Source organism: Rhinopithecus roxellana, chromosome 14 (genome assembly GCF_007565055.1).
Source record: "Rhinopithecus roxellana isolate Shanxi Qingling chromosome 14, ASM756505v1, whole genome shotgun sequence".
In the NCBI taxonomy this organism is placed as follows: Eukaryota; Metazoa; Chordata; class Mammalia; order Primates; family Cercopithecidae; genus Rhinopithecus; species Rhinopithecus roxellana.
Genome location: NC_044562.1, coordinates 93,531,186 through 93,556,894, shown reverse-complemented (window position 1 = coordinate 93,556,894; position 25,709 = coordinate 93,531,186). Strand labels below are relative to the sequence as shown.

General features: G+C 43.4%; 1 protein-coding gene across 5 annotated transcripts in view; it reads left to right on the top strand.

Annotated features, from left to right (window-relative positions):
• The window catches only part of GPR1 (G protein-coupled receptor 1), a 48,480-nt gene that overhangs the window by 6,077 nt on the left and 16,694 nt on the right, over window positions 1–25,709 (top strand). The gene's annotated exons all lie outside the window — the stretch shown is intronic.

The following is a 25,709-nucleotide window of genomic DNA, read 5'->3' as shown; positions in this document are numbered from 1 at the left end:
TAGTGAATAATTCTCATCATATTTGTACATCTTCCAGACACTAGATTATTATGTTTTTCATGGCCTATTTTATTATTTTATCTGATTTAAGTCACTTAGTTTATAAAAGGTCATACATTTTCTGTTACTTGACCACTAATTGTCATGTCCCTGAGATAAATATTTAATAACAGATCATGTTAACCAGAATTATAATCATGTAAAAATAAATGAAGTAGAAAAGATTGAATATGCAAAACTGATAATAGATGTGTTACTCTGATGGTGAGATTATAGATGTGTCAAGGAGAAAAACTTCTGTTCCCTCTTAGATTTATTATTAGGCACCAGCAAATGAAATTGACAGAAAAAAGATTAGCAAGAGAAAACAAAATTTAATTGTATGTATGTAGATATGGGCGTTCCCAAGTAAATGTGACTCAGAAGTTGCTGAGTGAGCTATGATTGTGCCACTGCATTCCAGCCTGGGCAACCAAAACTTAACCCTATCTAAAAAAAAAAAAAAAAAAAAAAAAAAAAAAAAAAACAACAACAAGTGACTCAGATGGGCAGTTAGAATTTGGGGCTCACATGCCATCTTTTTTTTCTTTTTTTTTTATGTGTGTTTTTTTGTTTTTTGTTTTGCTTTATATATGCCATCTTAATAGAATAGGAGAAATGGAAGAGAAGGGCACTTATGGGAAAACAAATGACTTTTTGGAAACATAAATGGGTCCTTAGGAGAACAGACCAGTGATACGATAGTTTTGGTGACAATATCTGTTCAGGTGTGGTGCAGACTTCTCATCTCTGGTGATAAGGGTCAGTCTTCCCTGATTGCTTCCAGGGAGGGAATCTAATCTATGGCAAGTTAAGGTTTCTTGAGTTCTTTTTTTTTTTTTTTTTTTTTTTGAGACGGAGTCTCGCTCTGTCGCCAGGGCTGGAGTGCAGTGGCCTGATCTCAGCTCACTGCAAGCTCCGCCTCCCGGGTTTACGCCATTCTCCTGCCTCAGCCTCCTGAGTAACTGGGACTACAGGCGCCCGCCACCTCACCCGGCTAGTTTTTTGTATTTTTTTTTAGTAGACACGGGGTTTCACCATGTTAGCCAGGATGGTCTTGATCTCCTGACCTCGTAATCTGCCCGTCTCAGCCTCCCAAAGTGCTGGGATTACAGGCTTGAGCCACCGCGCCCGGCCTCTTGAGTTCTTTTGGAAGGCTCTGCTTTTAGGCAGATAAGAGATTTCAGAACTCAAATCCCTTCTGCTCAAAATAGTTTTTATGCCACCCTTGTGTATTCTATACTGCTTCAGGCAATATATCCATTCCTTTTCCCCAAACTTAGTCTAATGGTACATTATTTTTATAACGTTAAAACTTTATAATATTGCCAGGTGCAGTGGTGTGCAGCTAGAGTCCTAGCTACTCAGGAGACTGAGGCAGGAGGATCTCTTGAACCCAAGAGATGGAGTCCAGCCTGGGCAATATAGTGAGACCCTGTCTCTAGGGGAAAGAAAATAACCATCTATTTTTTTTCAGGTCTGAATTACCATATAAACCACAAAGTTAAACTTTTAAATCTGGTGGTAGTGATATTCAGTCCTAATTCACCTGGTTTCTTTGGTGACATTAACTTCAGTATGGCTACTGCCTCATCAAATATTTAACAAAAGTAATAGACACTATGCCACAAAAAAAACTGGTAGTACAAAATTAAAAGGTAAAAAAGGCATAACTAGTTAAATTAAGATTAATAACATAGCACTCTCTTGAACTTGGACAATTTCCAAATATGCCTCAAATCTATAACTGCACGATATCTTTATACTTGTAATTTTGATTTTGCCAAGTCGTCCTGAGCTTTGCCTCTAACTTGTCTCGTGGCATGAGGCAGTGTAAACTCTCTGGACCTCAGCTTCCTTTCCTTTACAATAAATCAAATGGACAAGATTCCTTCCAAAACTCTCCAATTCCTTTTTGGATTTTTTTTTACCCCTTCTTATTAAGTCATTACTCGGTGTGATCTATATAATGGGTTAATATATATAATGTATATCTAGCATATACAATGGGTACTTAATATTTAGTGAAAAAGATCTTCTATTCAGACACTGTTTTCATATTTTTCAATATGAACTTGATCTTATTATGTTCCGATTATTTTACTGAGACTCAAATAAGTGGAAAAATGTTCTTCATTGTTAAAGAAAGTGGCATGAATAGGAATAAAATATAACATGAATCAGGCACAAATTTTTGCTAGAAATTATGCAATCCTCCCTTCATTGGAGTGGAGAAGGGCAGGGGTGAGGAATGGGACCCGGCTTTGCCTACAGAAAACTTTATCTCTGGGCGAAGCAAATTGACCTAGGGGAGATCCAATTGCCCAAACTTGGTCTCTTTGCCTTTTATTCAGCAAACAAACTCAGCTAGCCATGTAAATTGAGTGTGTGAAACATTGCAAACAGCAACTCTCTACAGGACAGGTGCAAATAAAGACCTGTTTTGTGATAAAAAGAATTCAACAAAGCAAATAAATAAGGTATGTTAGGGCTTTTTGGATGATGTAATATTTTTGTTTTACTCTCAGTTTTCACCTTCATCATCAGGCAGAGGAAGATGGAAACTGTAAAATTTGGGATACTTATTTAGAAGTCTAGTATTTTCCCCTGTCGGAGAGGTGTTTAGCCTTAACTAAAAGAATCCACCTATATTTGTCAGTGTCAATCAAGCAAATATTGACGGAACCCTCAGTTAGTGTGATGGGAGAAGACAGGGTATTTTAATGGTGAGTTGTTAACCTCAGAAAGCTTTGAGTTGTGCTGCCTGGGATGCAGAATTAAGTTCATAAACTAAGAAGTTTTAAAATTGTGTAGTGCCTAGAGAATATAGAGTTCAGAAAAGGAAGGGATTGGATCTGAAGTATGAAGGCTCACAGTTCATGGGGAAGGTGAGAAGGTGTGAGGGTTTTGGTGTGCCATCATAGGTCCTAGTGAGATGAGAAGATCTGGACTTTGGCCAGCTGCTGGGGCATACCAGAAGTCCTTCCTGGCCTGAGTAACCTTGCAGAAGAACTTACTGGGAGGGAGGAGCTTGGCACAGCCTTTGACTCTGAGAGGAGAGGAAATATGAGATCAGTATGCAAATAAAAATGGAAAGGCTGGGCACAGTGGCTCATGCCTATAATCTCAGCACTTTGGGAGGCTGAGGCAGGTGGATCACCTGAGGTCAGGAGTTCGAGACCGGCCTGGCCAACATGGCAAAACCCCATTTCTACTACAAATACAAAAATTAGCTGAGCGTGGTGGTGCACACTGTAATCCCAGCTACTCAGGAGGCTGAGGCAGGAGAATCACTTGAACCCAGGAGGCGGAGGTTGTGGTGAGCCAAGATTGCGCCACTGCACTCCAGCCTGGGTGACAGAGCAAGACTTCGTCTCAAAAAATATATAAAATAAAAATAAAAATGGAAAGAGTTGTTTCCATTAAAATCTCGGAGCACAGGCAGCCCTATTTTGGGACGACTTTAACAACAAAAAATATATATATCATAAGAGAATGGAAATCTCTGGCCTCCTACCTTCACATCATCCTAAAGCTCTACCCAATTTTGACAAGACGAGAAGCCCAGTGATATGGCAGCATACCTGTAGAAACATGGCACCCGGCCGGGCGCGGTGGCTCAAGCCTGTAATCCCAGCACTTTGGGAGGCCGAGACGGGCGGATCACGAGGTCAGGAGATCGAGAGCATCCTGGCTAACACGGTGAAACCCCGTCTCTACTAAAAAATACCAAAAACTAGCCGGGCAAGGTGGCGGGCGCCTATAGTCCCAGCTACTCGGGAGGCTGAGGCAGGAGAATGGCGTAAACCCGGAGGCGGAGCTTGCAGTGAGCTGAGATCCAGCCACTGCGCTCCAGCCCGGGCGACAGAGAGAGACTCCGTCTCAAAAAAAAAAAAAAAAAAGAAACATGGCACCCGAGGAGGAGCAGACTTGTACACAAACACACGTAACTGGCCTGGCCCTGGAGATACTTTTTTTTTTTTTTTTAGACAGAGTTTTCGCTCTATTACCCAGGCTGGAGTGCAGTTACGCAATCTCAGCTCACCGCAACCCCCACCTCCCAGGTTCAAGCAATTCTCCTGCCTCAGCCTCCTGAGTAGCTGGGACTGCAAATACTTTTTTTAGAGAACTCTTTTCGAGAATGTTTCTCTGGCAAACACAGAAGTCAATGTACCAGTCAATGGGGACACTCCAATGACTCCGGAGTTACAATTGTAAATACTACCCCATTTGTACCCACTGTCAACTGAGGAATTTTTCAGGTTACAACCAAAATATATTTGTATGGCACTTGACATTTTTCACTGTCTATTCTTGACAAGACTGCCCATTACTATCTTCTAGGAAATACACATCTAACTCAAATGTGTAATGAAGGTTCTGACTTAAGTATTTAAATCCTGTAACCCCAGTGTTGCTGATCTGCATATACAATTTCAGAATTTAACCAGGCCAGATAATCCAGCTGTGCACAAAGCCAGGTCACCCAACTAGGATCACGACGCTCCCATTGTTTGCACTGAGTGGAGTTTTAAAATTCCACAGAGGCCTACCAGTGGGTTGGGGAGGTGTTCTTGGAACACTAGAAACAGGAGGCCCTGTTGTTATCACTGGCAGTCCCTAGATGACAAAGTCTTGTGTAAAGTGAAATGGAAAAAGTAATTTCTTTCACAAAGTTTAGCACATAAGGAATTCAATAAGGAGAGGTTGTAGTCTTCCCTCCGGAATCATGCAAAAGCAAAGCAGATTTCACATGTGTTTAAATGGCACCCAAGGTCACTCTCTGAAATGCTAATTTTATGTTTCTTTTTATACAAAACACAAAAAAGTTAACCTTCCAAGTCAACCAGTCAATCTCCTAGTATGATAATTGAATGAAGGCTGGGCATGGTGGCTCATGCCTATAATCTCAGCACTTTGGGAGGCTGAGGCAGGCGGATCACCTGAGGCCAGGAATTTGAGACCAGCCTTTAGTAGAGGTGCTGTCTCTACTAAAAATACAAAAATTAGCCAGAAGTGGTGGCATGCACCTGCAGTCCCAGCTATTCGGGAGGCTAAGACAGGAGAATTGCTTGAACCCGGGAGGCAGAGGCTGCAGTGAGCTAAGATCATGCCACTGCACTCCAACCTGGGAGACAGAGCAAGACTCCGTCTCAAAAAACAAAACAAAACAAAAAGTAACTGAATGAATTGGGTAAAGTTCCTCCATGTTAAGTGCTTTACATAACTGTATACAGTGGAGACCAATATTCAACAAAAAGTGATCACTATAAACACGTGAACTATCGTCATTATGAAAGTGCTTGAGGAACACTAAGGGATGGGTCAGGCATGGGATAAAGGTGGAGTTAATCTGAAAAAGAAAGAAAAAGAAAAGACTTCATGGAGAATGAGTTTGAAAGGAGGTAGACAACCTGGCAGCTTGAAAAAAGTGGAGAATCCAAGTAGGAATATATATGTGCCTGCTTGAATTTTCATTAAGACCAAATTGTCCCTAATGGCATGAAAAATAATACAATACGAAGTTGAATCAATGTTAGATCATTGAACCTAGAAAAAATGGCATATAGATATGACATCCTTAATTTTTCACAAAACTCTGTCTTTAACAGTTTATAATGATAAACCTCTAATTGAGTGGAAAAATCTGGCAATGAAACATTTTACTTAATTGTATAAGTGAGAGTTGACAGAGCCTTTTCTTTATTCAGTTGTGCCATATAAAAATGATATTTGCAGGCCGGGCACGGTGGCTCACGCCTGTAATCCGAGCACTTTGGTAGGCCGAGGCGGACGGATCACCTGAGGTCGGGAGTTCGAGATCAGCCTGACCAACGTGGAGAAACCCCGTCTCTACTAACAATACAAAAACTTAGCCTGGCATGGTGGCACATGCCTGTAATCCCAGCTACTTGGGAGGCTGAGGCAGGAGAATTGCTTGAACCTGGGAAGCAGAGGTTGCAGTGAGCTGAGATTGTGCCATTGCACTCCAGTCTGGGCAATAAGAGCGAAACTGTGTCTCAAAAAAAAAAAAAAAAAAAAAAAAAGAGTAAAAATGCTATTTGCTATTCACAATAGCGAAAACCTGGAATCAACCTAAATGCCCATCAGTGATAGATTGGATAAAGTGTGGCTCATATACACCATGTAATACTATGCAGCCATGAAAAGGAATTAGATCATGTCCTTTGCAGGGACATGGATGGAGCTGGAAGCCATTATCCTCAGCAAACTAATACAGGAACAGAAAACCAAATACGGGGTCAGGCACGGTGGCTTAGGCCTGTAATCCCAGCACTTTGGGAGGCTGAGGCAGGCAGATCACCTGAAGTCAGGAGTTCAAGACCAGCCTGGTCCACATGGCGAAACCATGTCTCTACTAAAAATACAAAAATTAGCCAGTCATGGTGGTGCACACCTGTAGTCCCAGCTACTTGGGAGACTGAGGCACGAGAATTGCTTGAACCTGGGAGGCAGAGGTTGCAGTGAGCCAAGATTGTGCCACTGCACTCCAGTCTGGGTGACAGAGTGAGACTCGGTCTCAGAAAAAGAAAAAAAAAAGAAAGAAAAAAGAAAACCAAACACGGCAACACGGCATGTTCTCACTCATATTTCACTTATAAGTGAGAACTGAATGATGAAAACACATGGACATATAGGGGTAACAACATACTGGGGGCATGTGGGAGGGCTGGGGGAAAGAGAGCATCAGGAAGAATAGCTAATGGATGCTGGGCTTAATACCTGGGTGATGGGTTGATCTGTGCAGCAAACCACCCTGACACAAATCATTTAGCTATGTAACAAACCTGCACATCCTACACCTGTATCCCAGAACTTAAAAGCTGAAAAAAACAAACAACAAAAAAAAAGTGGTTTTTTTTTTTTTTTTTTTTTTGAGACAGAGTCTCACTCTGTTACCCAGGCTGAAGTGCGATGGGTGCAATCTCAGCTCATTGCAACCGCTACCTCCTGGGTTCAAGCGATTCTCACGCTTCAGCCATCAGAGTAGCTGGGATTACAGGCGTGTGCCACCATGCCTGGCTAATTTTTGTATTTTTAGTAGAAACAGAGTTTCACCATGTTGGCCAGGCTGGTCTCCAACTCCTGGCCTCAAGTGATCTACCCACCTCAGCCTCCCAAAGTGTTGGGATTACAGGTGTGAGTCACCAAGACTAGCTGTGACCTTGACCATTTTTGATCTAACAAAATGGCAGTTTCTTATGCTTTGACATAAAAAGTGGATTAAATTTTAATAAAAATAGAAGGCTGGGACTAGTGGCCCACACCTGTAGTTCCAGCACTTTGGGAGGCCAAGATGGGAGGATTGCTTGAGCCCAAGAGTTCAAGACCAGCCTGGGCACCGTAGTGAGTCTTTGTTTCTACCAAAAATTTAAGAATTATCCGGGCATAGTAGTACATTCCTTGTAGTCCCAGCTACTTAGGAAGATGAGGCAGGAGGTCTCAGCTACTTAGGAAGCTGAGGCAGGAGGACTGCTGGAGCCTGGAAGGTGGAGGCTGCAATGAGGTGTGATCATGCCACTGCATTCTAGCCTGCATGACAGAGTGAGACCCTGTCTGGAAAAAAAGAAAAGTTACATAGATTTATATATGTAAATATTTGTCTCATTTTATATAAATATTTGTTTTGTGTATTTCTACACATTAAAACCATAGTAGGCATAACGTTTGTTTGTTTGTTTGTTTGTTTGTTTGTTTGTTTTTGAGACATGGCTCTCTCTTTTGCCCAGGCTGGAGTGCAGTAGCACTATCACAGTTCACTGTAACCTCGACCTCCTGGGCGCAAGTAATCCTCTCACTTCTCAGTAGCTAGGACTCCAGGGATATACCACCATGCCTGGCTACTTTTTCGATTTTGTAGAAACGGAGGTCTCATTATGTTTCCCAGACTGGTTTCAAACTCCTGGCCTCAAGCAATCCTCCCACCTCTGCCTCCCAAACTGCAGGGATTACAGGCATGAGCCACCACACCCAGCCTAAACATAACATAGTTTTGATGATTGAGAAAGCACTTCCGTCTTCTTTCACATTCATTGAGCACCTACTGGGCACACTGCTCCTTGTGAGATAAAAGGATAAGTAAAAGTTATTCCTTGCCCTTGATGTTCTCAGTTTAGTAAGGGAGATGAACACCTTAAAAGATCATTCCTCAGAGAGACTGTGTGTGCAGGGATTAAGAAGGAAGGCCCTGCCTGGACGCAGTGGTTTACGTCTGTAAACCCGGCACTTTGAGGGGCTGAAGTGGGCGGATCACCTGAGGTCAGGAGTTTGAGACCAGCCCGACCAACATGGAGAAACTCTGTCTCTACTAAAAATACAAAATTAGCTGGACATGGTGGCAAATGCCTGTAATCTCAGCCACTTGGGAGACAGAGGCAGGCGAATTGCTGGAACCCAGGAGCTAGAGGTTGCGGTGAGCCGAGATCGTGCCATTGCACTCCAGCCTGGGCAACAAGAGCAAAATTCCGTCTCAAAAAAATAAAAAAAAATAAAGGCCCTGAGGTCAGACAGACTCAGATGTTTAGTCTGGTCTTCACCACTTTTGCTAAGTGCCAAAGCTCTCTTAGCCTTGTGGAAATAATAACAGTACCTCCCAGGATTCTTGTGAAAGTTAAATGTGACAATGCATGTGAATTGCTTAGCATTGTACTGTACTTCACAAGCACTCGGGAAATGCTGAGTATTACTATATGTGTTAAGTGCTATTTGCATAATTAGATGTGGTTGGTACTTGCTTCCTTTGAGTGGAATTAGGTCAACTGGTTTTAATTATAAGCAACAGGGTGGGCATGGTGTCTCACGCCTGTAATCCCAGCACTTTGGGAGGCCAAGGCAGATGGATCACCTGAGGTCAGGAGTTTGACACCAGCCTGGCCAACATGGCAAAATCCTATCTCTACTAAAAATACAAAATTAGCCAAGTGGGGTGGAACACGCTGGTTGTCCCAGATACTCTGGAGGCTGAGGCAGGAGAATCGCTTGAACCCTGGAGGCGGAGGTTGCAGTGAGCCGAAATCATGCTACTGCACTCCAGTCTGAGCAACAAGCAAGAGACTCTGTCTAAAAAAAAAAAAAAAAAATTATAAGCAACACATGACAGTGACAATGGTTTATAATAAACTGGTTTGCTCCTCATACGAGTTTAGAGAAAAATCTCATCATCTTTTCCTGGAAATGGGACCTGTTGTCAGTCAGAAGTGCTGGTCTAGGGAAGTGACTAAACAGATTGAACATACCTCTCAGGAGCGGGGCTGGCTTTTCTAGGTATTCAATATTCTTTTAATGCTTTTGATAAAAAAAAAAAAAAAAAAAAAAAAAAAAAAAAACAAGATGGGGGGGAACTGAAACAGGAACTAATGGATTTGATGATAATCAAGAATTCAAATTCTCTTCTCCAGTTCACGTTTGTCTTCTCAGACAAAATAGTTATTGCCAAGATGCCCAGGCACACGAATGCCTTTATCAAAACCTACTGAATCGTCTTTCCTTCAATAAATACTATTGAGCCTTACTGTTTGCCAAGCACTGTGCTAGGCTCTGGGAGTATGAAGGTAAGCAAAACCACAGGCTGGTGGCAGAGACAGACATTCTTGAAATAAGCCTCCACATACATAATAATAGTTGCTCTAAGTGAGGAGCTTAGAGTAGGGGCCCTGATTTAGGCTGGGGCATAGGTTTGTGGAGGCAGGGAAGAGTTCATTTAGGGAAGTAACATTTAAAAGTACCACTTACCCTTTAGAAGAGCTGGCGATTTTCTCTTTAATTCCAAAACCACCGGTAAGCTTAGAAGATAAAAGCTTAGTCAAATAAATTTTTGGTTGCTATATGGAAAATGCCATGTTGATATAAATTATTTATTCTATCACCCAGTTGTATTGATAACATTAAACATGGCCTTTCCTTTTGTCATTGTGCCCCAATGGGACTCTCATTTTATTAACTGTATTCAAAATAAAACCGTCCACCTTTAGAATGATTTTATCCCTATTAACACACACATATAAATGCATACTTAATTACAGTTCTTTACATACAACAAACAAGTTGGGAAAAATTTAGATGGTAAAATGAAATGGTTTCTTTCTTGTCTGGGAGAGACTCCTTGTTCTGGAATATTTCATAGATAAATATGGTGTTTCTCCATGATCTTCCTTTTGGGTTTTTGGTAGTTGAGTGGGGAAGGGTGTATTTCAGCACACACTGAAAACTGCTTGTCTTGTAGGAAGGATTATAATACACCAAACAGGCTGGGCGCAGTGGCTCATGCCTGTAATCCCAGCATTTTGGGAGGCGGGCGGATCACCTGAGGTCAGGAGTTCGAGACCAGCCTGACCAACATGGAGAAACCCTGCCTCTACTAAAAATACAAAATTAGCTGGGCGTGGTGGCATATGCCTGTAATCCCAGTTACTAGGGAGGCTGAGGCAGGAGAATCACTTGAACCTGGGAGGCAGAGGTTGCGGTGAGCCGAGATCGCGCCAGTGCACTCCAGCCTGGGCAACAAGAGCGAAACTCTGTCTCAAAAAAAAAAAAAAAAATAATAATAATAATACACCAAACACTATGTGAAAGTGGCATTTTCACCTCACACCTAAAATCCCACCACTTTGAGAGGCCAAGGCAAGAAGATCACTTGAGTCCAGGAGTTCAAGAGCAGAATGAGCAGCATAGTAAGACCCCCGTCTCTACCCCAAATTAAAAAAAAAAAAAAAATTAGCTGCGTGTGGTGGTGCACACCTGTAGTCCCAGCTACTGGGAAGGCTGAGGTGGGAGGACAACTTGAGCCCAGGAATTCGAGGCTGCAGTGAGCTATGATCGTGCTAGTGCTCTCTAGCCTGGAGACAGACTCTGTTTCCAAAAACAGAAAGAAAAAAAGTCATATTTTGAGACTTCCTCAGAAATATGTTAGATTTCCCAAAATGAAGTAAGTTAAAAAAAAAAAAGTTGCCGGGCGCGGTGGCTCAAGCCTGTAATCCCAGCACTTTGGGAGGCTGAGACGGGTGGATCACAAGGTCAGGAGATCGAGACCATCCTGGCTAACCCAGTGAAACCCCGTCTCTACTAAAAAATATAAAAAACTAGCCGGGCGAGGTGGCGGGCGCTTGTAGTCCCAGCTACTCGGGAGGCTGAGGCAGGAGAATGGCGTAAACCCGGGAGGCGGAGCTTGCAGTGAGCTGAGATCCGGCCACTGCACTCCAGCCTGGGTGGCAGAGCAAGACTCCGTCTCAAAAAAAAAAAAAAAAAAAAAAAAAAAAAAAAAAAAAAAGTTTAGCGGCCGGGCGTGGTGGCTCAAGCCTGTAATCCCAGCACTTTGGGAGGCCGAGACGGGCGGATCATAAGGTCAGGAGATTGAGACCATCCTGGCTAACCCGGTGAAACCCCGTCTCTACTAAAAAATACAAAAAAAAAAACTAGCCGGGCGAGGTGGCGGGCGCCTATAGTCCCAGCTACTCGGGAGGCTGAGGCAGGAGAATGGCGTAAACCCGGGAGGCGGAGCTTGCAGTGAGCTGAGATCCGGCCCCTGCACTCCAGCCTGGGCGACAAAGCGAGACTCCGTCTCAAAAAAAAAAAAAAAAAAAAAAAAATGTTTAGCTATTTTAACTTGTTATTTGAACATTTACAAGAATATTCACACATCTTTAAGCCTTAAATAAATACTGATTTTTGAAAATAAAGACCTATTTTCTAGATACGGTAAATGGAATCTGCTCAGAATCACTGGATGCTGTTTACTAATTTCCCACATGATGACCACTTCTTTTTACTTTTTTCTCAAGCAATCAGTAAATGATATATTCATCAAACTTAAGAGAGTAAACAAAATGTATCTCTTGCTAAGGCAAACAACTGATTGCTCCTTTGAGCCAGCTGGATTATAGGAGGTCAGTGAGATCATAGCAAGTAGCCTGGTTATGTTGTACTGATATTTATCACAAGAAATGAACTAATCTATGCAAATCTCTTGCTGCAAAATAAATAACTCCTTTGGTGGAACATTATCACAAGATCAGAATGTGCCACTTTGTCAAGGACGGAATAAACACAGGGTAGCTTTACTGTAACAGGAGGAAACCATTATTTTGTGGCTCACAGCAGTCTTTCAGTTGATGTTTTCTCGTAGGATGAAACCCAGATCCAAAATGCCATCAAAAGTAACCGCAAACTGGGCGCAGTGGCTCACGCCTGTAATCCCCGCTACTCAGGAGGCTGAGGGCAGAGGAATTGCTTGAACCCTGGAGGCGGAAGTTGCAGTGAGCCGAGATCATGCCACTACACTCTGGCCTGGGTGACAGAGCGAGACTCTGTCTCAAAAAAAAAAAAAAACAAAAAAAAAAACCCAGTAACCACAAATGAGTTCTCTAATTAGAACCATTGATCATTAAATTAGCTAGAAACCCAAGAATTTGCTGTTTCAGCAAAGTCATGTAAGTCATGTGAAATATTTCATAATACACTCTAATGAAAGAATCAAGTAAAGTCATAACAATGATATTGCACATTTATTGAGCTCTTACTATGATCCAGACACTGTGCTATGCCCTAACATATATTATCTTTTGTCATTCACAATAAACCTAGAACGGTTTAGTCACGGTTTCTTCCCCAGTTCCCTAGATCATCGATGAAGGAACAGGAACTGATTGTACCAAAACGTTTATATGGTAAGCTTGATCAGTGTATTTGATTTAGTATCTATGCTGGGCTGAGAAAAACATGCAAAGCAGTATCTACAAATAAGAAAACAGGAACTAAGCTGGGCTTGGTGGCACATGCCTGGAGTCCCAGCTTCTTGGGAGGATGAGGCGAGATCACTTGAGCCCAGGAGTTGAGGCTGCAATTAAGTATGATCAAGCCACTATATTCTAGCCTGGGCAACCGAGCAAGATCCTGTCTCTAGAAAAAAGAAAAAGAACTGGGCGCGGTGGCTCAAGCCTGTAATCCCAGCACTTTGGGAGGCCGAGACGGGCGGATCACGAGGTCAGGAGATCGAGACCATCCTGGCTAACACTGTGAAACCCCGTCTCTACTAAAAAATACAAAAAACTAGCCGGGCGAGGTGGCGGGCGCCTGTAGTCCCAGCTACTCGGGAGGCTGAGGCAGGAGAATGGCGTAAACCCAGGAGGCGGAGCTTGCAGTGAGCTGAGATCCGGCCACTGTACTCCAGCCTGGGCGACAGAGCGAGACTCCGTCTCAAAAAAAAAAAAAAAAAAAAAACATAGGAACTAGAAGGACACTGGAAATAGAGGGAAGATAGGAAATTGGAAGGGACTCGAGATAGAAAAGAAAATTAGAGTAATAGTTTATATATCCTGAGTATATGATGGGATAAATAAACTTTTTTCTACACTCAAAATATTCTCAATACTTCTGCCACCAGGTTAGAGAGTTTTTCCCACACCAAGCAATTCTTTAATTCTTTTTTTTAATTATTATTCAGGGTCTCTCTGTCACCCAGGCTGGAGTGCAGTGGTACAATCTCCACTCATTGCAGCTTCGACTTCCTAGGCTCAAGCAATTCTCCTGCCTTAGTTCCCGAAGCAGCTGAGACTACAGGTGTGCACCACCACACCTGGCTAATTTTTTGTGGAGACAAGATTTCACCATGTTGCCCAGGCTGGTCTCAAACTCCTGGCCTCAAGTGATTCTCCCACCCCCCAGCCTCCCAAAGTGCTGGGATTACAAGCCTAAGCCACTGTGCCCATCTTTTTTTTTTTTTTTTTTTTTTTCCTTTAGAGACTGTGAGGTCTGGACTGGTCTGCCTAGTCTGGAGTACAGTGGTAGGATCATAACTCACTACAGCCTCAAACTCCTAGGCTGAAGTGATCCTTCTGCGTCAGCCTTCCAAGTGACTGAGACTGCAGGTATGCACGATCACATCCAGCTAACCTAAAAAAAATTTTTTGGGACCAGGTTGGTGGCTCATGCCAGTAATCCCAACACTTTGGGAGGCCAAGGTGGGCAGATCACTTGAGCCCAAAAGTTCAAGATCAGCCTGGGCAACATGGCGAAACCCTGTTTCTACAAAAATGCAAAAACTGAAGTAGGAGGATCACCTGAGTCTGGGGAGGTCGAGTCTGCAGTGAGCTGAGATCCTGCCACTGCACTCCAGCCTAGGTAATAGAGCGACATTTAGTCTCAAAAATTTTTTTCTTAAAAATGTTTTTTAGAGACTGAGTCTTGCTATGTTGCCCAAATCAGTCTCCAACTCCTGGCCTCACGCAATCCTCTCGCCTGGCTGGGATTCCGGGCATGAGCCACCTTGCCGGGCTTGGACATAAACTGGTGTCCTAAAAATTAACTCAGTTCTAACCTTTTCTGTCTGGAGATAGCACAGACCCACGTAGATCAAGGGCTTCTTTACACAAGACTCCCCCCACTTCAGAAGCCAATTGCAAGTCCAGGTTGTTACCTGTTCTAAAATACAATACAAATCAGGCTTCCCACGACCGCCCCTCACATTCATTAGTTTGCTAGATCAGGTCAGAGAACTTGGGAAAATGGCGTACTTACAAGACTGCAGGTTTACTACAAGGGCCAGAACTCAAGAAGAGCCAGATGGAAACGATGCACGGGACAATGTCTGTGAGAAGGGGCGCGGAGCTTCCGTGCCCTTTAGGCGCGCCACCATTTCCAGGACCTTGGTGTGTTCACCAAACCGGAAGCTCTGGTTTTTACGGAGGCTCATTACTTAGTCATGATTGATTAAACCACTGGCCATTGGAGATTAATGCAATCTCCAGCACCCAATCCTCCCCTGGAAGTGGAAGTTGGGGAGTGGGTTGTGGATACGATTTGTAATTAGTGCAAGACACCCGCGTTGCGCTTTTTTTTTTTTTTTTTTTTTGAGACGGAGTCTCGCGCTTTTCGCCCATGCTGGAGTACAAGGACGCGATCTCGGCTCACTGCAGACCTCTACCTCCCGGGTTCAAGCAATTCTCCTGCCTCTGCCTCCCGAGTAGCTGGGATGACAGGCATGCGCCACTAGGCCCGGCTAATTTTTTTTTTTTTTTTTTTTTTTTGTAGTTTTAAAAGAGACGGGGGTTTCACCATGTCGGTCAGGCTGGTCTTGAACTCTTGACCTCAAACGATCCGCCCGGCTCGGCCTCCCAAAGTGCTGGGTGTGAGCCACCGTGCCCGGCCTGGGCTCTTTCAAACGGAGCAAGGTTCAAGTTTGTGCCTACAAAGGGGCACAAAACAGGGTTATCTAGAAGGGAAGAGGTCGATCTGGTAGCAGGAAAGAACTAGGGCGGGAGGTGAGTTTGGGAGGTGTCTGCCATAGGAAAGGAAAGGCGCTGGAGTGGGCGCAGTGCATGGAGGGGTGACAGGCTTGGAGGGGCTGGCAGCATCTGAGGTCTGCAGTGCCATGTGGACCTAGGCACTGACAGGAGCAGAGTTTTCCTCTTTTGTAGTAAGGTAAACTGGCCGCCTGACCTGGGTGGGTTGAAACCCCGCCCCCCGCCGCTGCCACCACCCACTTCCCCCATCCCCACCCGAATGAGGCGGGCGCCCTGGGCGAATAGCTATGGACGCCATCCAGCTTTAACCAGGCTAGTGCGGAACGGGGTGGTGTGCCTACAGTCCCAGCTACCCAGGAGGCTGAAGCAGGAGAATCGCTTGAGCTCAGGAGGTTGAAACCGCAGTGAACCATTTTTGCGCCACTGCACTCCAGTCTGGGCAACTGAGGGAGACCCGTCAAAGGGAAAAACACACACACAAAACCAAGGCTGTGATCCTATGATCTTTAGCCAATCTCACTCCACCCCTTTTCAAACAGCCTAAAGATTATTAAAAATATATGTATTTCATACCGTCCTCTTTATATACCTACCCTCCATGTCACCCCATCCCTTCAAAAAACTTAGTAGAACCTAACAGAACCTTAGGGTTTCAGCGTTGACTGAACTTTAGACATCGACAAGTCCAATCACGTGTAATGTCTGATTTCCTGCTTAAAACTCCTCACTTTATGGTTGCGTCATTAAACATCTCTAAGTATGAGAAATGTATCACCCTCTGACGTAGCTTTACAGTAGAATGAAAGATCCATAAGTTCTGTGTCCTACTCTCTCTCCAGGGCCTAGAATACATAGTAGGTGCTGAATAAATAATTCATTTAATTTAGTTTTTAAATTTTTAACAACTATAATCTTTAGGAAATTCTGCCTTACATTGAGCTAACATTAGCGTCCCTCAATTTTTTGAGGCCACTTTGAACAGTTCCCTCTTTCAAATGCCAGCCCTTGGGCATTTGAAAAAATTGTTACCCTGCTCTTTCTTTTCCAGTATAAATAGCTTCCACCAGTTTGCTCAATGCTCCTCACATGATACAGTTTCTCTCCATCCGGTTCCCTCTCCTCTGGATATATTTCAGTTTATCATTGTTTCTCTTAAACTGTAATTTCCAGAAAAGAACACAGTACCCCTAGGTGCTGTCTGATCAGTTCAAGTAGAATTGGATAAACACTCCCCCAATTCTATTAAGACAGCCCAAGGGCAAAGTTACTTTTTTTTTTTTTTTTTTTTGGTTGTCTTATCCCGTTGTTGACTCACATTGAGCTCAAGGTCAAAGAGAAAGGTTGTGTTTGGGCAGAAATTTAGGATGTTTAAATCACAGAACAGGTCATCACAGGGCACTCATTTTGATGCCCTTGGTGAATGGTGCGTGTTCAAAGGAAATGTATATGAAAAGTGGTTGATTGGGACCCCGCTGGGGTACACTACATTTACTTCCTTCTTATGGTGAAAAGGCACTAAATAAGCCATTAGTCAATATTACATATCTCTTTAATGTAGAATTATGAAATCCATTTTAAGGAAATAACTCAGGGCCTGCAATTGCTGCCTAGACACATTATCTGCTAGGAAAACCTGTTGGAGATTATTTGCTTTGCATGGCAACTGGCATAAAGTTCAGTGAAGGTGCTGCTTAACAAGAGAATGTTGAGCAGGCAGGGTGGCTCACACCTATAATGCCAGCACTTTGGGAGGATCACTTGAGGTCAGAAGTTTGAGATCAGACTGGCCAACATTGTAAAACCCCATCGCTACAAAAAATACAAAAATTAGCCAGGAGTGGTGGTGGATGCCTATCATATCAGTCACTCAGGAGGCTACGGTGGGAGGATCCCTTGAGTCCAGAAGTTTGAAGTTGCAGTTAGCTATGATTGTGCCCCTACACTCCAACATGGGAGAAAGAGTGAGGCCTTGCCTCTAAAAAATAATAATAATAATAAAATGAAAGAGACCGGGCGCAGTGGCTCACGCCTGTAATCCCAGCACTTTGGGAGGCCGAGGCAGGAGGATCACAAGGTCAGGAGATTGAGACCATCCTGGCTAACACAGTGAAACCCCGTCTCAACTAAAAAATACAATCAATCAATCAATCAATAAAAGAAAAGGAGAAAACATGCTTTGTCTGATTTTGCCTTGTTAGAGAAAATCTGTGATGAGAACAAAAGATACAGGAAATTATCTAAAAGTAGAATTTCTTAAACAAAATTTTCTTGTATCAGATGTTTTTTTACCATGTTCCTTCCAAGTTCCTTGTCAGAAATAAACTGCCTATTAGGTATGATGGTGTGTGCCTGTAATCCCAGCTACTCCAAAGGCTGAAAGGGAGGATCTCTTGGGGCCAGGAGTTCTAGTCCAGCCTGGGCAACATAGCAACAAACCATCTCTATAAAAGTAAAAAAGAAACATAAAAAGGAAAAGTGCTTGTGTTATCTTTCAGTGAAGATATATTGTATTACTGGTATAAGTATCAAAATATTTTGTGACCACTTTCTTGAATTTGAATACCTGGAGATATACTTGGCTTTTGAGTTGTCTAAAGTATTGAGACCATAGACAGTGCAGATATGTGCCTATATCCATCCTTTCTATGACCCACCATTCTTAATGGCCTTTAGAAGGTCACTTTTTTTCCCCTCAAGTACAAGACCTTTGTTTCTGGGACAAGGTGATTAATATCAACTATGAAAGAAAGATTAAGTAAATTAAAATGACTTACTATACAGCTATTGGTATATATTCTTCATGTCCAGAAGCAATTTATAATATGTCAAGAGGTCTCTCTAAAGTGGTTCTTGCCCTCTCATTTCTACCACTGGTTAGAGAATAGGTATGTGGAAAAGATGTCATAGGGCCAGGCACGGTGGCTCACGCCTGTAATCCCAGCACTTTGGGAGGCCGCAGGAGGTGGATCACCTGAAACCAGCCTGGCCAACATGGCAAAACCCCATCTCTACTAAAAATACAAAAATTAGCTAGGTGTGGTGGCGGGTGCCAGCTGGTCCTGGCTACTTGGGAGGGTGAGGCAGGAGAATTGCTTGAACCCGGGAGGCAGAAGTTGCAGTGAGCTGAGATTGAGCCACTGCACTCCAGCCTGGGGACACAGCGAGAGGCTCCATCTCAAAAATAAATAAATAAATAAATAAGCCATAATACAAAATAGGCTAAGAATAAAGAAAAGAGCTCTTAAAATATGTTTTCTATTTTAAGGTCATGTATTTTACCACTGAACCAGGATCTTTTCCCATCCCTCTTTCTTTGCCTCTTTCCCTCCCAGCACTCTTGCGCATGTGCTCGCACTCATGCTCTCTCTCTCTCTCTCCTTTCTCTCTCTTTCTTTAAATGAGAATCTCACTCTGTTGCCCAGGCTGGAGTGCAGTAGTGCAATCTTGGCTCACTACAACTTCCACCTCTGAGGTTCAAGCAATTCTGCTGCCTCAGCCTCCGAGTAGCTGGGATTATAGGCATGTGCCACCACGCCCAGCTAATTTTTTGTATTTTTAGTGGAGATGGGGTTTTACCATGTTGGCCAGGCTGGTCTCGAACTCCTGGCCTCAAGTAATCTACCCACCTGGGCCTCCCAAAGTGCTGGGATTACAGGTGTGAGGCATTGCACACAGTCTCTCTCTCTCTCAAGGAAAAAAGAGGAGAAAAGAAAAGGGGGTTTAGGCTATATGCACAAATGCTCTCTCTCCCTGCTTTCTAGTTATGCGAACTGAAATATGAAGAACTAGTTGGGAAGTGGAAATTCTGTTTCTTCTAAAATTCTACAGCTGTTCTGGGCACTGCTGATGTTTATAACCTTCTCTCACAGATGTTACATTTTATGAACTGTGACTCATTAGGGTGGTTCTAGCATCTTTAGATGGACAGAAATCCCCAAGGGCAGGATGATTATGTAAGTCTGCTTCACTCAAAACCTGAAATATTGGAATAGAATATTTCCTGGGGCGGGGGAAGCAGTAAGACTTTGCCATACTTTAACGAATCAGAAACACTAATGGTTTCAGTTGGTTCTTTTCTGTGGGAGAAATGAGGGAGGTACAATAGTCTTGTTTGGGAAAGTTTTGTTTTCATTTGCAGAATGTTTTTAATTTGTGTAGGCTTTTTGGTTTGGACCTTGATCTATATTTTTGTTCCAATGTGCAAAAAACCATTTACTGGAAGACGTTGTTTGAATGTCCACTCTGTGCAAGGGACTGGGTTTGGTGCTTGTTTGAGGAATAGAGAGTAATACAAGAGCTAGAATATATGGTGCTGCCATCTTTGAGCTTCTCAGTTAGGAAACACCAGGGGCAGAATCATAAAAGTTTAGAATTAGATGTCACCTGTATTTTCCACATGAGACACCTGGGGTCCCAATTGGGCCACTGACCCACCCAAAGTTACATAGCTAGTGATATTCAGAGCTACATTTTAGAAGCATCTTTCCCAAGTTCCAATGCTTTTTCAACACACAGGACTGCCTAATATCCATGGACTTAAATAGGATCAAGCATTATGGCAGGTCAGAACTAGGATCAGGCAATTGAGGCAAAATTTAACAGGGTACCAAAAGCCTCAGTAATTAAAATTAACGGAAAATAATCCATGATTAACAAAATACCAAATTTTTAAACAAAGACAAGGTCCTACCCTGCTCTCCCATAACCCAGCTTCACCTGTCTCACTCTAATCTCAGCCATCTATCATACAATCTGAACTTTTGGGTGGATCAAGGGGGAAAACCAACATGGAAAATATTCCACTGGCTGGAATCCCTGGATGTGTAGAGCGAGCTGTCCACGTGTTCGGAGATAGATCACAAACCTTTGTGCACAATAGTGTATTGAGAGAAAATGGCTCTCATTTGTTTTAATAAAAAAGTGATGGCAGTTTTGAGGGTAAAACTACAAAAAGAAACTGAGACTGGGTTGAGCATGGTGGCTCACACCTGTAATCCCAGCACTTTGGGAGGCCGAGATGGAAGGATTGCTTGAGCCCAGGAGTTCTAGACCAGCCTGGGCAACATAGCAAGACCCCATTTCTACAAAAAACTTTTTTAATTACAATGAAATTTTTTAAATGAAACTGAAGAGTAAAGGGGAGACTCAAGATGTGACAGTGGGTCATAACCTCTACAGGGCACTGCTCCCATAATGAACCCCATTGCGTTCAAGAGCACTGCTAGGCAGAGCACAGAATGGAATCCCCAGAATCCTACAAAGGGGTTTAGTTGGAGGGCTTTGATTAGAGCAAGATACTGGGTTAAAATTTTTCTTTCCGTGTTTGATTTTCTTCTCTCTCATCCATGTCCTGTGCCTGAAGTGTTAACGAGCACCTGGATTTGCACCATCTGAACGTACCCTTTCCCTTAGAAAACCTGGAAGGAAAAAACCTAAAAGCAATCACACTGGGTCCCAGAGGAAAGGACAGGCCCTTGGACAAATGCAATCCTACAGGTTTACATAGGAGTCCTACAGGTCACCAAGAGAGGCTGAAAGGGCATTGGGGACTTAACCAGCTCTGGAGCAGTAAAGAATATGCATTTGGGCTGGGCACAGTAGCTCACGCCTGTAATCCCAGCACTTTGGGAGGCCGAGGCCAGCGGATCATGAGGTCAAGAGATTGAGACCAGCCTGGCCAATATGGTGAAACCCCGTCTCTACCAAAAATACAAAAATTAGCTGGGTGTGGTGGTGCATGCCTGTAGTCCCAGCTACTTCGGACGCTGAGGCAGGAGAAATTGCTTGAATCTAGGAGGCGGAGGTTGCAGTGGGCCGAGATCACGCCACTGCACTCCAGCCAGGGAGACAGAGCAAGACTCGGTCTAAAAACAAAAAAAGAATATGCATTTGCCTGAGTGTCCTCTCTTCATTTATTCCTCAGAATCCAGCTTCCAGAGGCTGGATGAGAGTTGGTTTATGTCTGGCAATTTGGTTCTTGTAAAGTCATCCTGCAGTGACTTTAACAACAGAATCAGAACGAGCCCAAGGAACAGAGCAGACCCTGGGCAAATGTGGACTTCTGACATAGTACTAAAATAAAGCTATGATAAAAGCTCAAAATTAAAAACTGTTCTTACAAACTGGCTATTCCACTGGGTCTGGAGGTGGAGATGAGAAGAGGGGAGTGATGAGGAAAAGTCTAAGAAAGAACCAAAGTCGCTTTCTTTTCCATGCATCATTCTGGGCTTCCTCCTATCAAGTCATCCTCCTCTGCAGGGAGGAATGGTTTATTTTGTGTTTTGTTTTGTTTTTTCATTCAGCCACAGGTGCAGTTCTAGAAAAGGAATGTAGGTTTATTCTCTAAAATTCAGCATCGCTCTTTCCTGGTTTAAACACTATTTATTTATTTATTTATTTTTTATTTTATTTTTTTGAGACAGAGTCTCACTCTGTCACCTAGACTGGAATGCAGTGGTGTGATCTTGGCTTACTGCAACCTGCATCTCCAGGGTTCCAATGATTCTCCTGCCTCAACCTCCAAGTAGCTGGGATTACAGGTGTGTGCCACCACCCTTGGCTAATTTTTGTATTTTTAGTAAAGATAGGGTTTCACTGTGTTTGCCAGGCTGGTCTCAAACTCATGAGCTCAAGTGATGCCTCCCGAAGTGCTGGGATTACAGGCATGAGCCACCACACCTGGCCTGGTTTAAGCACTTTTTTTTTTTTTTTTTTGGAGACGGAGCCTCACTCTGTCGCCCAGGCTGGAGTACAGTGGTGCAATCTCAGCTTACTGCAAGCTCCGCCTCCCAGTTCATGCCATTCTCCTGCCTCAGCCTCCCAAGTAGCTGGGACTACAGGTGCCTGCCACCACACCTGGCTAATTTTTTTGTATTTTTAGTAGAGACAGGGTTTCACCCTGTTAACCAGGATGGTCTCGATCTCCTGACCTCGTGATCCACCTGCCTTGGCCTCCCAAAGTGCAGGGATTACAGGCATGAGCCACTGCACCCAGCCTGGTTTAAGCACTTTTGAAGAAGGATTCTTGTGCCCCAAATGCCTGGTAGTTAAGAACATAGGCATTTACCAATTTAGACAAGAATGCTAAACATGCCACTGAATAGTTTTTGGGGTTTTGTTTGTTTCTTTGTTTTTGAGATGGAGTATCATTCCTGTTGCCCAGGCTGGAGTGCAATGGTGTGATCTCGGCTCACTGCAACCTCCACCTCCCCGGTTCAAGCGATTCTTCTGCCTCAGCCTCCTTAGAAGCTGGGATTATGGACATGCGTCACTACTCCCAGAAAATTTTATATTTTTAGTAGAGACGGAGTTTCTCTATGTTGGTCAGGCTGGTCTTGAACTCCCGACCTCAGGTGATCCACCCGCCTCAGCTTCCCAAATCCCCTCCCAAATCCCCTCCTGGGATTACAGGCGTAAACCACCGCACCTGGCCTCTGAATAGTTTTTACAAATTTTTTAATTTTCTTGATCTTCAGCTTCCTCATCTGTAAATAGAGAATAAGAGCTCAAAAATGATATCCATTATCATAGAGTCTTGCCCTTGAAGGATGATGTGAAAAGCTGCTTAGTGCATGAGTCAGTGCCTTCTGGAGTATCCCCAGCCAGCAGTATCCAGGCTGTGATCAAACTCCCTTAGTGCCCACCCAATGCAATGCATTCTGCTTGCTTGCTTGCTTGCTTGTTTGGTAGACTTCTAACTTTCTCGACATTAAACAGATGTAACTTCTTGCTTCTCTTAAGCCAAAATTTTCTTGACTATTATGCCAACATTTTCTGCCCTGGCATCTTCAAGTATCTGAAGATAGTCATCAAACTGCTTAAGTCGGCCGGGCGCGGTGGCTCAAGCCTGTAATCCCAGCACTTTGGGAGGCTGAGACGGGTGGATCACGAGGTCAGGAGATTGAGACCATCCTGGCTAACACTGTGAAACCCCGTCTCTACTAAAAAATACAAAAAACTAGCCGGGCGAGGCGGCGGGTGCCTGTAGTCCCAGCTACTCGGGAGGCTGAGGCAGGAGAATGGCGTGAACCCGGGAGGCGGAGCTTGCAGTGAGCTGAGATCCGGCCACTGCACTCCAGCCCCGGTGACAGAGTGAGACTCCGTCTCAAAAAAAAAAATAAAAAAAATAAAAATAAATAAAAAAAAAGAAAACTGCTTAACTCTTCCTTTCTCACTGGTTCCTTAAGCATTCCAACAAAGACTAATTTCAAGTCCCCTCCATAACCCTCCAGAGTTCTTTCTTTTGCACTGCTTTTGTTTTCGAATGGTCTCTCCAATGTCTGTTTTGCAGAACTCAACAAACTGTTCCAAATATAGATTGGCCATGAGAAAAAAGAGTGTTGCAGTTACTAGCTTTGTTTTCATTACCATAAAATAATTTAAAATGTCTATGATGGACTGGGCATGGTGGCTCATGCCTGTAATCCCAGCACTTTGGGAGGCCAAGGCGGGCGGATCACAAGGTCAGGAGATTGAGACCATCCTGGCTAACATGGTGAAACCCCGTCTCTACTAAAACTACAAACAAAATTAGCCGGGCGTGGTGGTGGGCACCTGTAGTCCCAACTACTCGGGAGGCTGAGGCAGGAGAATGGTGTGAACCCAGGAGGTGGAGCTTGCAGTGAGCCGAGATTGTGCCACTGCACTCCAGCCTGGGCAACAGAGCGAGACTCCGTCTCAAAAAAAAAAAAATGTCTATGATGGCCCAGTGTAGTGGCTCATGCCTGTAATCCCAACACTTTGGGAGCCTGAGGCAGGCACATCACTTGACGCCAGGCGTTCAAGATCAGCCTGGCCGACATGGCGAAACCCTATCTCTACTAAAAATACAAAAATTATCCAGGTGTGGCTACTTGGGAGACTGAGGCATGAGAACTGCTTGAACCTGGGAGGTGGAGGTTGCAGTGAGCCATATCACGCCACTGCACTCCAGCCTGGGTAACAGAACGAAATTCTGTCTCCAAAAAAAAAAAAAAAAAAAGCCTATAACAAATATCTTAAACCATTAAATCATCACAATAATGAATCTGGCACCCCCATTGATTAGTTGTGATCAACGAGCAAGTCTTTTAACCTGTGCTTTATCTTTTATATCTACATTTTATCCTATACTCCTTTGTATTTCCTCCTAGGAGAAAAAAAGGCAAAAATATTTTCAAGCATAATCTGTACGAATGAAAGGAAGTTCTAGAATTGTCCTCCTCCCCCTCCTTTTGCTGCTGTGTTGAAACAGCATTACTGTTGCTACAAAAACAAGTTTCCCTTCCCTCCCCTTCACTGAGTTCACGTATTACCTCTTTGGATAATGAATAGTATTGTTTTGTGAAGTGGCTGCAATCTCAATATATCCTGCAAGTTCCCTGATTACTGTTCCCTCCCCTTTAGGAGAAAGCCTTTTCTTTCTTTAAGAGAGGAAGTATCTTGATGTAAATTAAAATAAGAATACATTGACCACCAATTCAGTTTCCACCCTAAACCGGATATTCTCCCTGGACTGCTATAAATGTCACTGACAGTGTGTGATTGAGAACCAAAACAGCTTCAGTGCCAAATAATAATGAAATAGAAGGCAGAGATACAGGAATACAAATTTCCACCATGTTTCCTGGGCTTTTCGGAAGTCTGTCTTGGCCTGCAGAGATTTCAGGTCATGATTAAATATTCTAGTCTCAGACATAGTCACTTTTAGCCTTTAAAAAATTTTTAAACCATGGGTAATATCTATTTATGAGAAGTTTTATAATCTGGTAGGTACCCTGCCATGATACTCGCTTCCAAAATCAGTTCTTTGTTATGTTACGATACATAACATTGCCCAGAAGACACAAAAGAGGATGAAAGCTTTAGTTCTGACTGTTTATATGGATGAACATACCTGCAACATAAGCTAAACATTTCAGATCTCTAACAGTTGTCCAGTCACATGCCCTACAAATGTAAAGTTACAGAAGTTCAGTGTCATCAAGGTTTCCAAATTCAGTGCCCATATTCTTCCTGATAAAAAGTGACTTGTACACACAGATCTCTTTTTAAGAAAACACAGCTGGGGCCAGGTGTGGTGGCTCACACCAGTAATGCCAGTACCTTGAAAAGCTGAGCCAGGTGGATCACCTAAGGTGAGGAGTTCAAGCCCAGCCTGGCCAACATGGTGAAACCCCGTCTCTATTAAAAATATAAAAGCTAACTGGGCATGGTGGCAGACACCTGTAATCCTAGCTACTCGGGAGGCTGAGGCAAGAGAATCATTTGAACCCAGGAGGTGGAGGTTGCAATGGGTCAAGATTGTGCCATTGCACTCCAGCCTGGGTGACAGAGCAAGACTTGGTCTCAAAAAAGAAGAAAACACAGTTGGCCCTCCGTATCTGTAAGTTCACAGATCAAAAATATTCAGAAGAAAAAAAAATCAATGGCTGT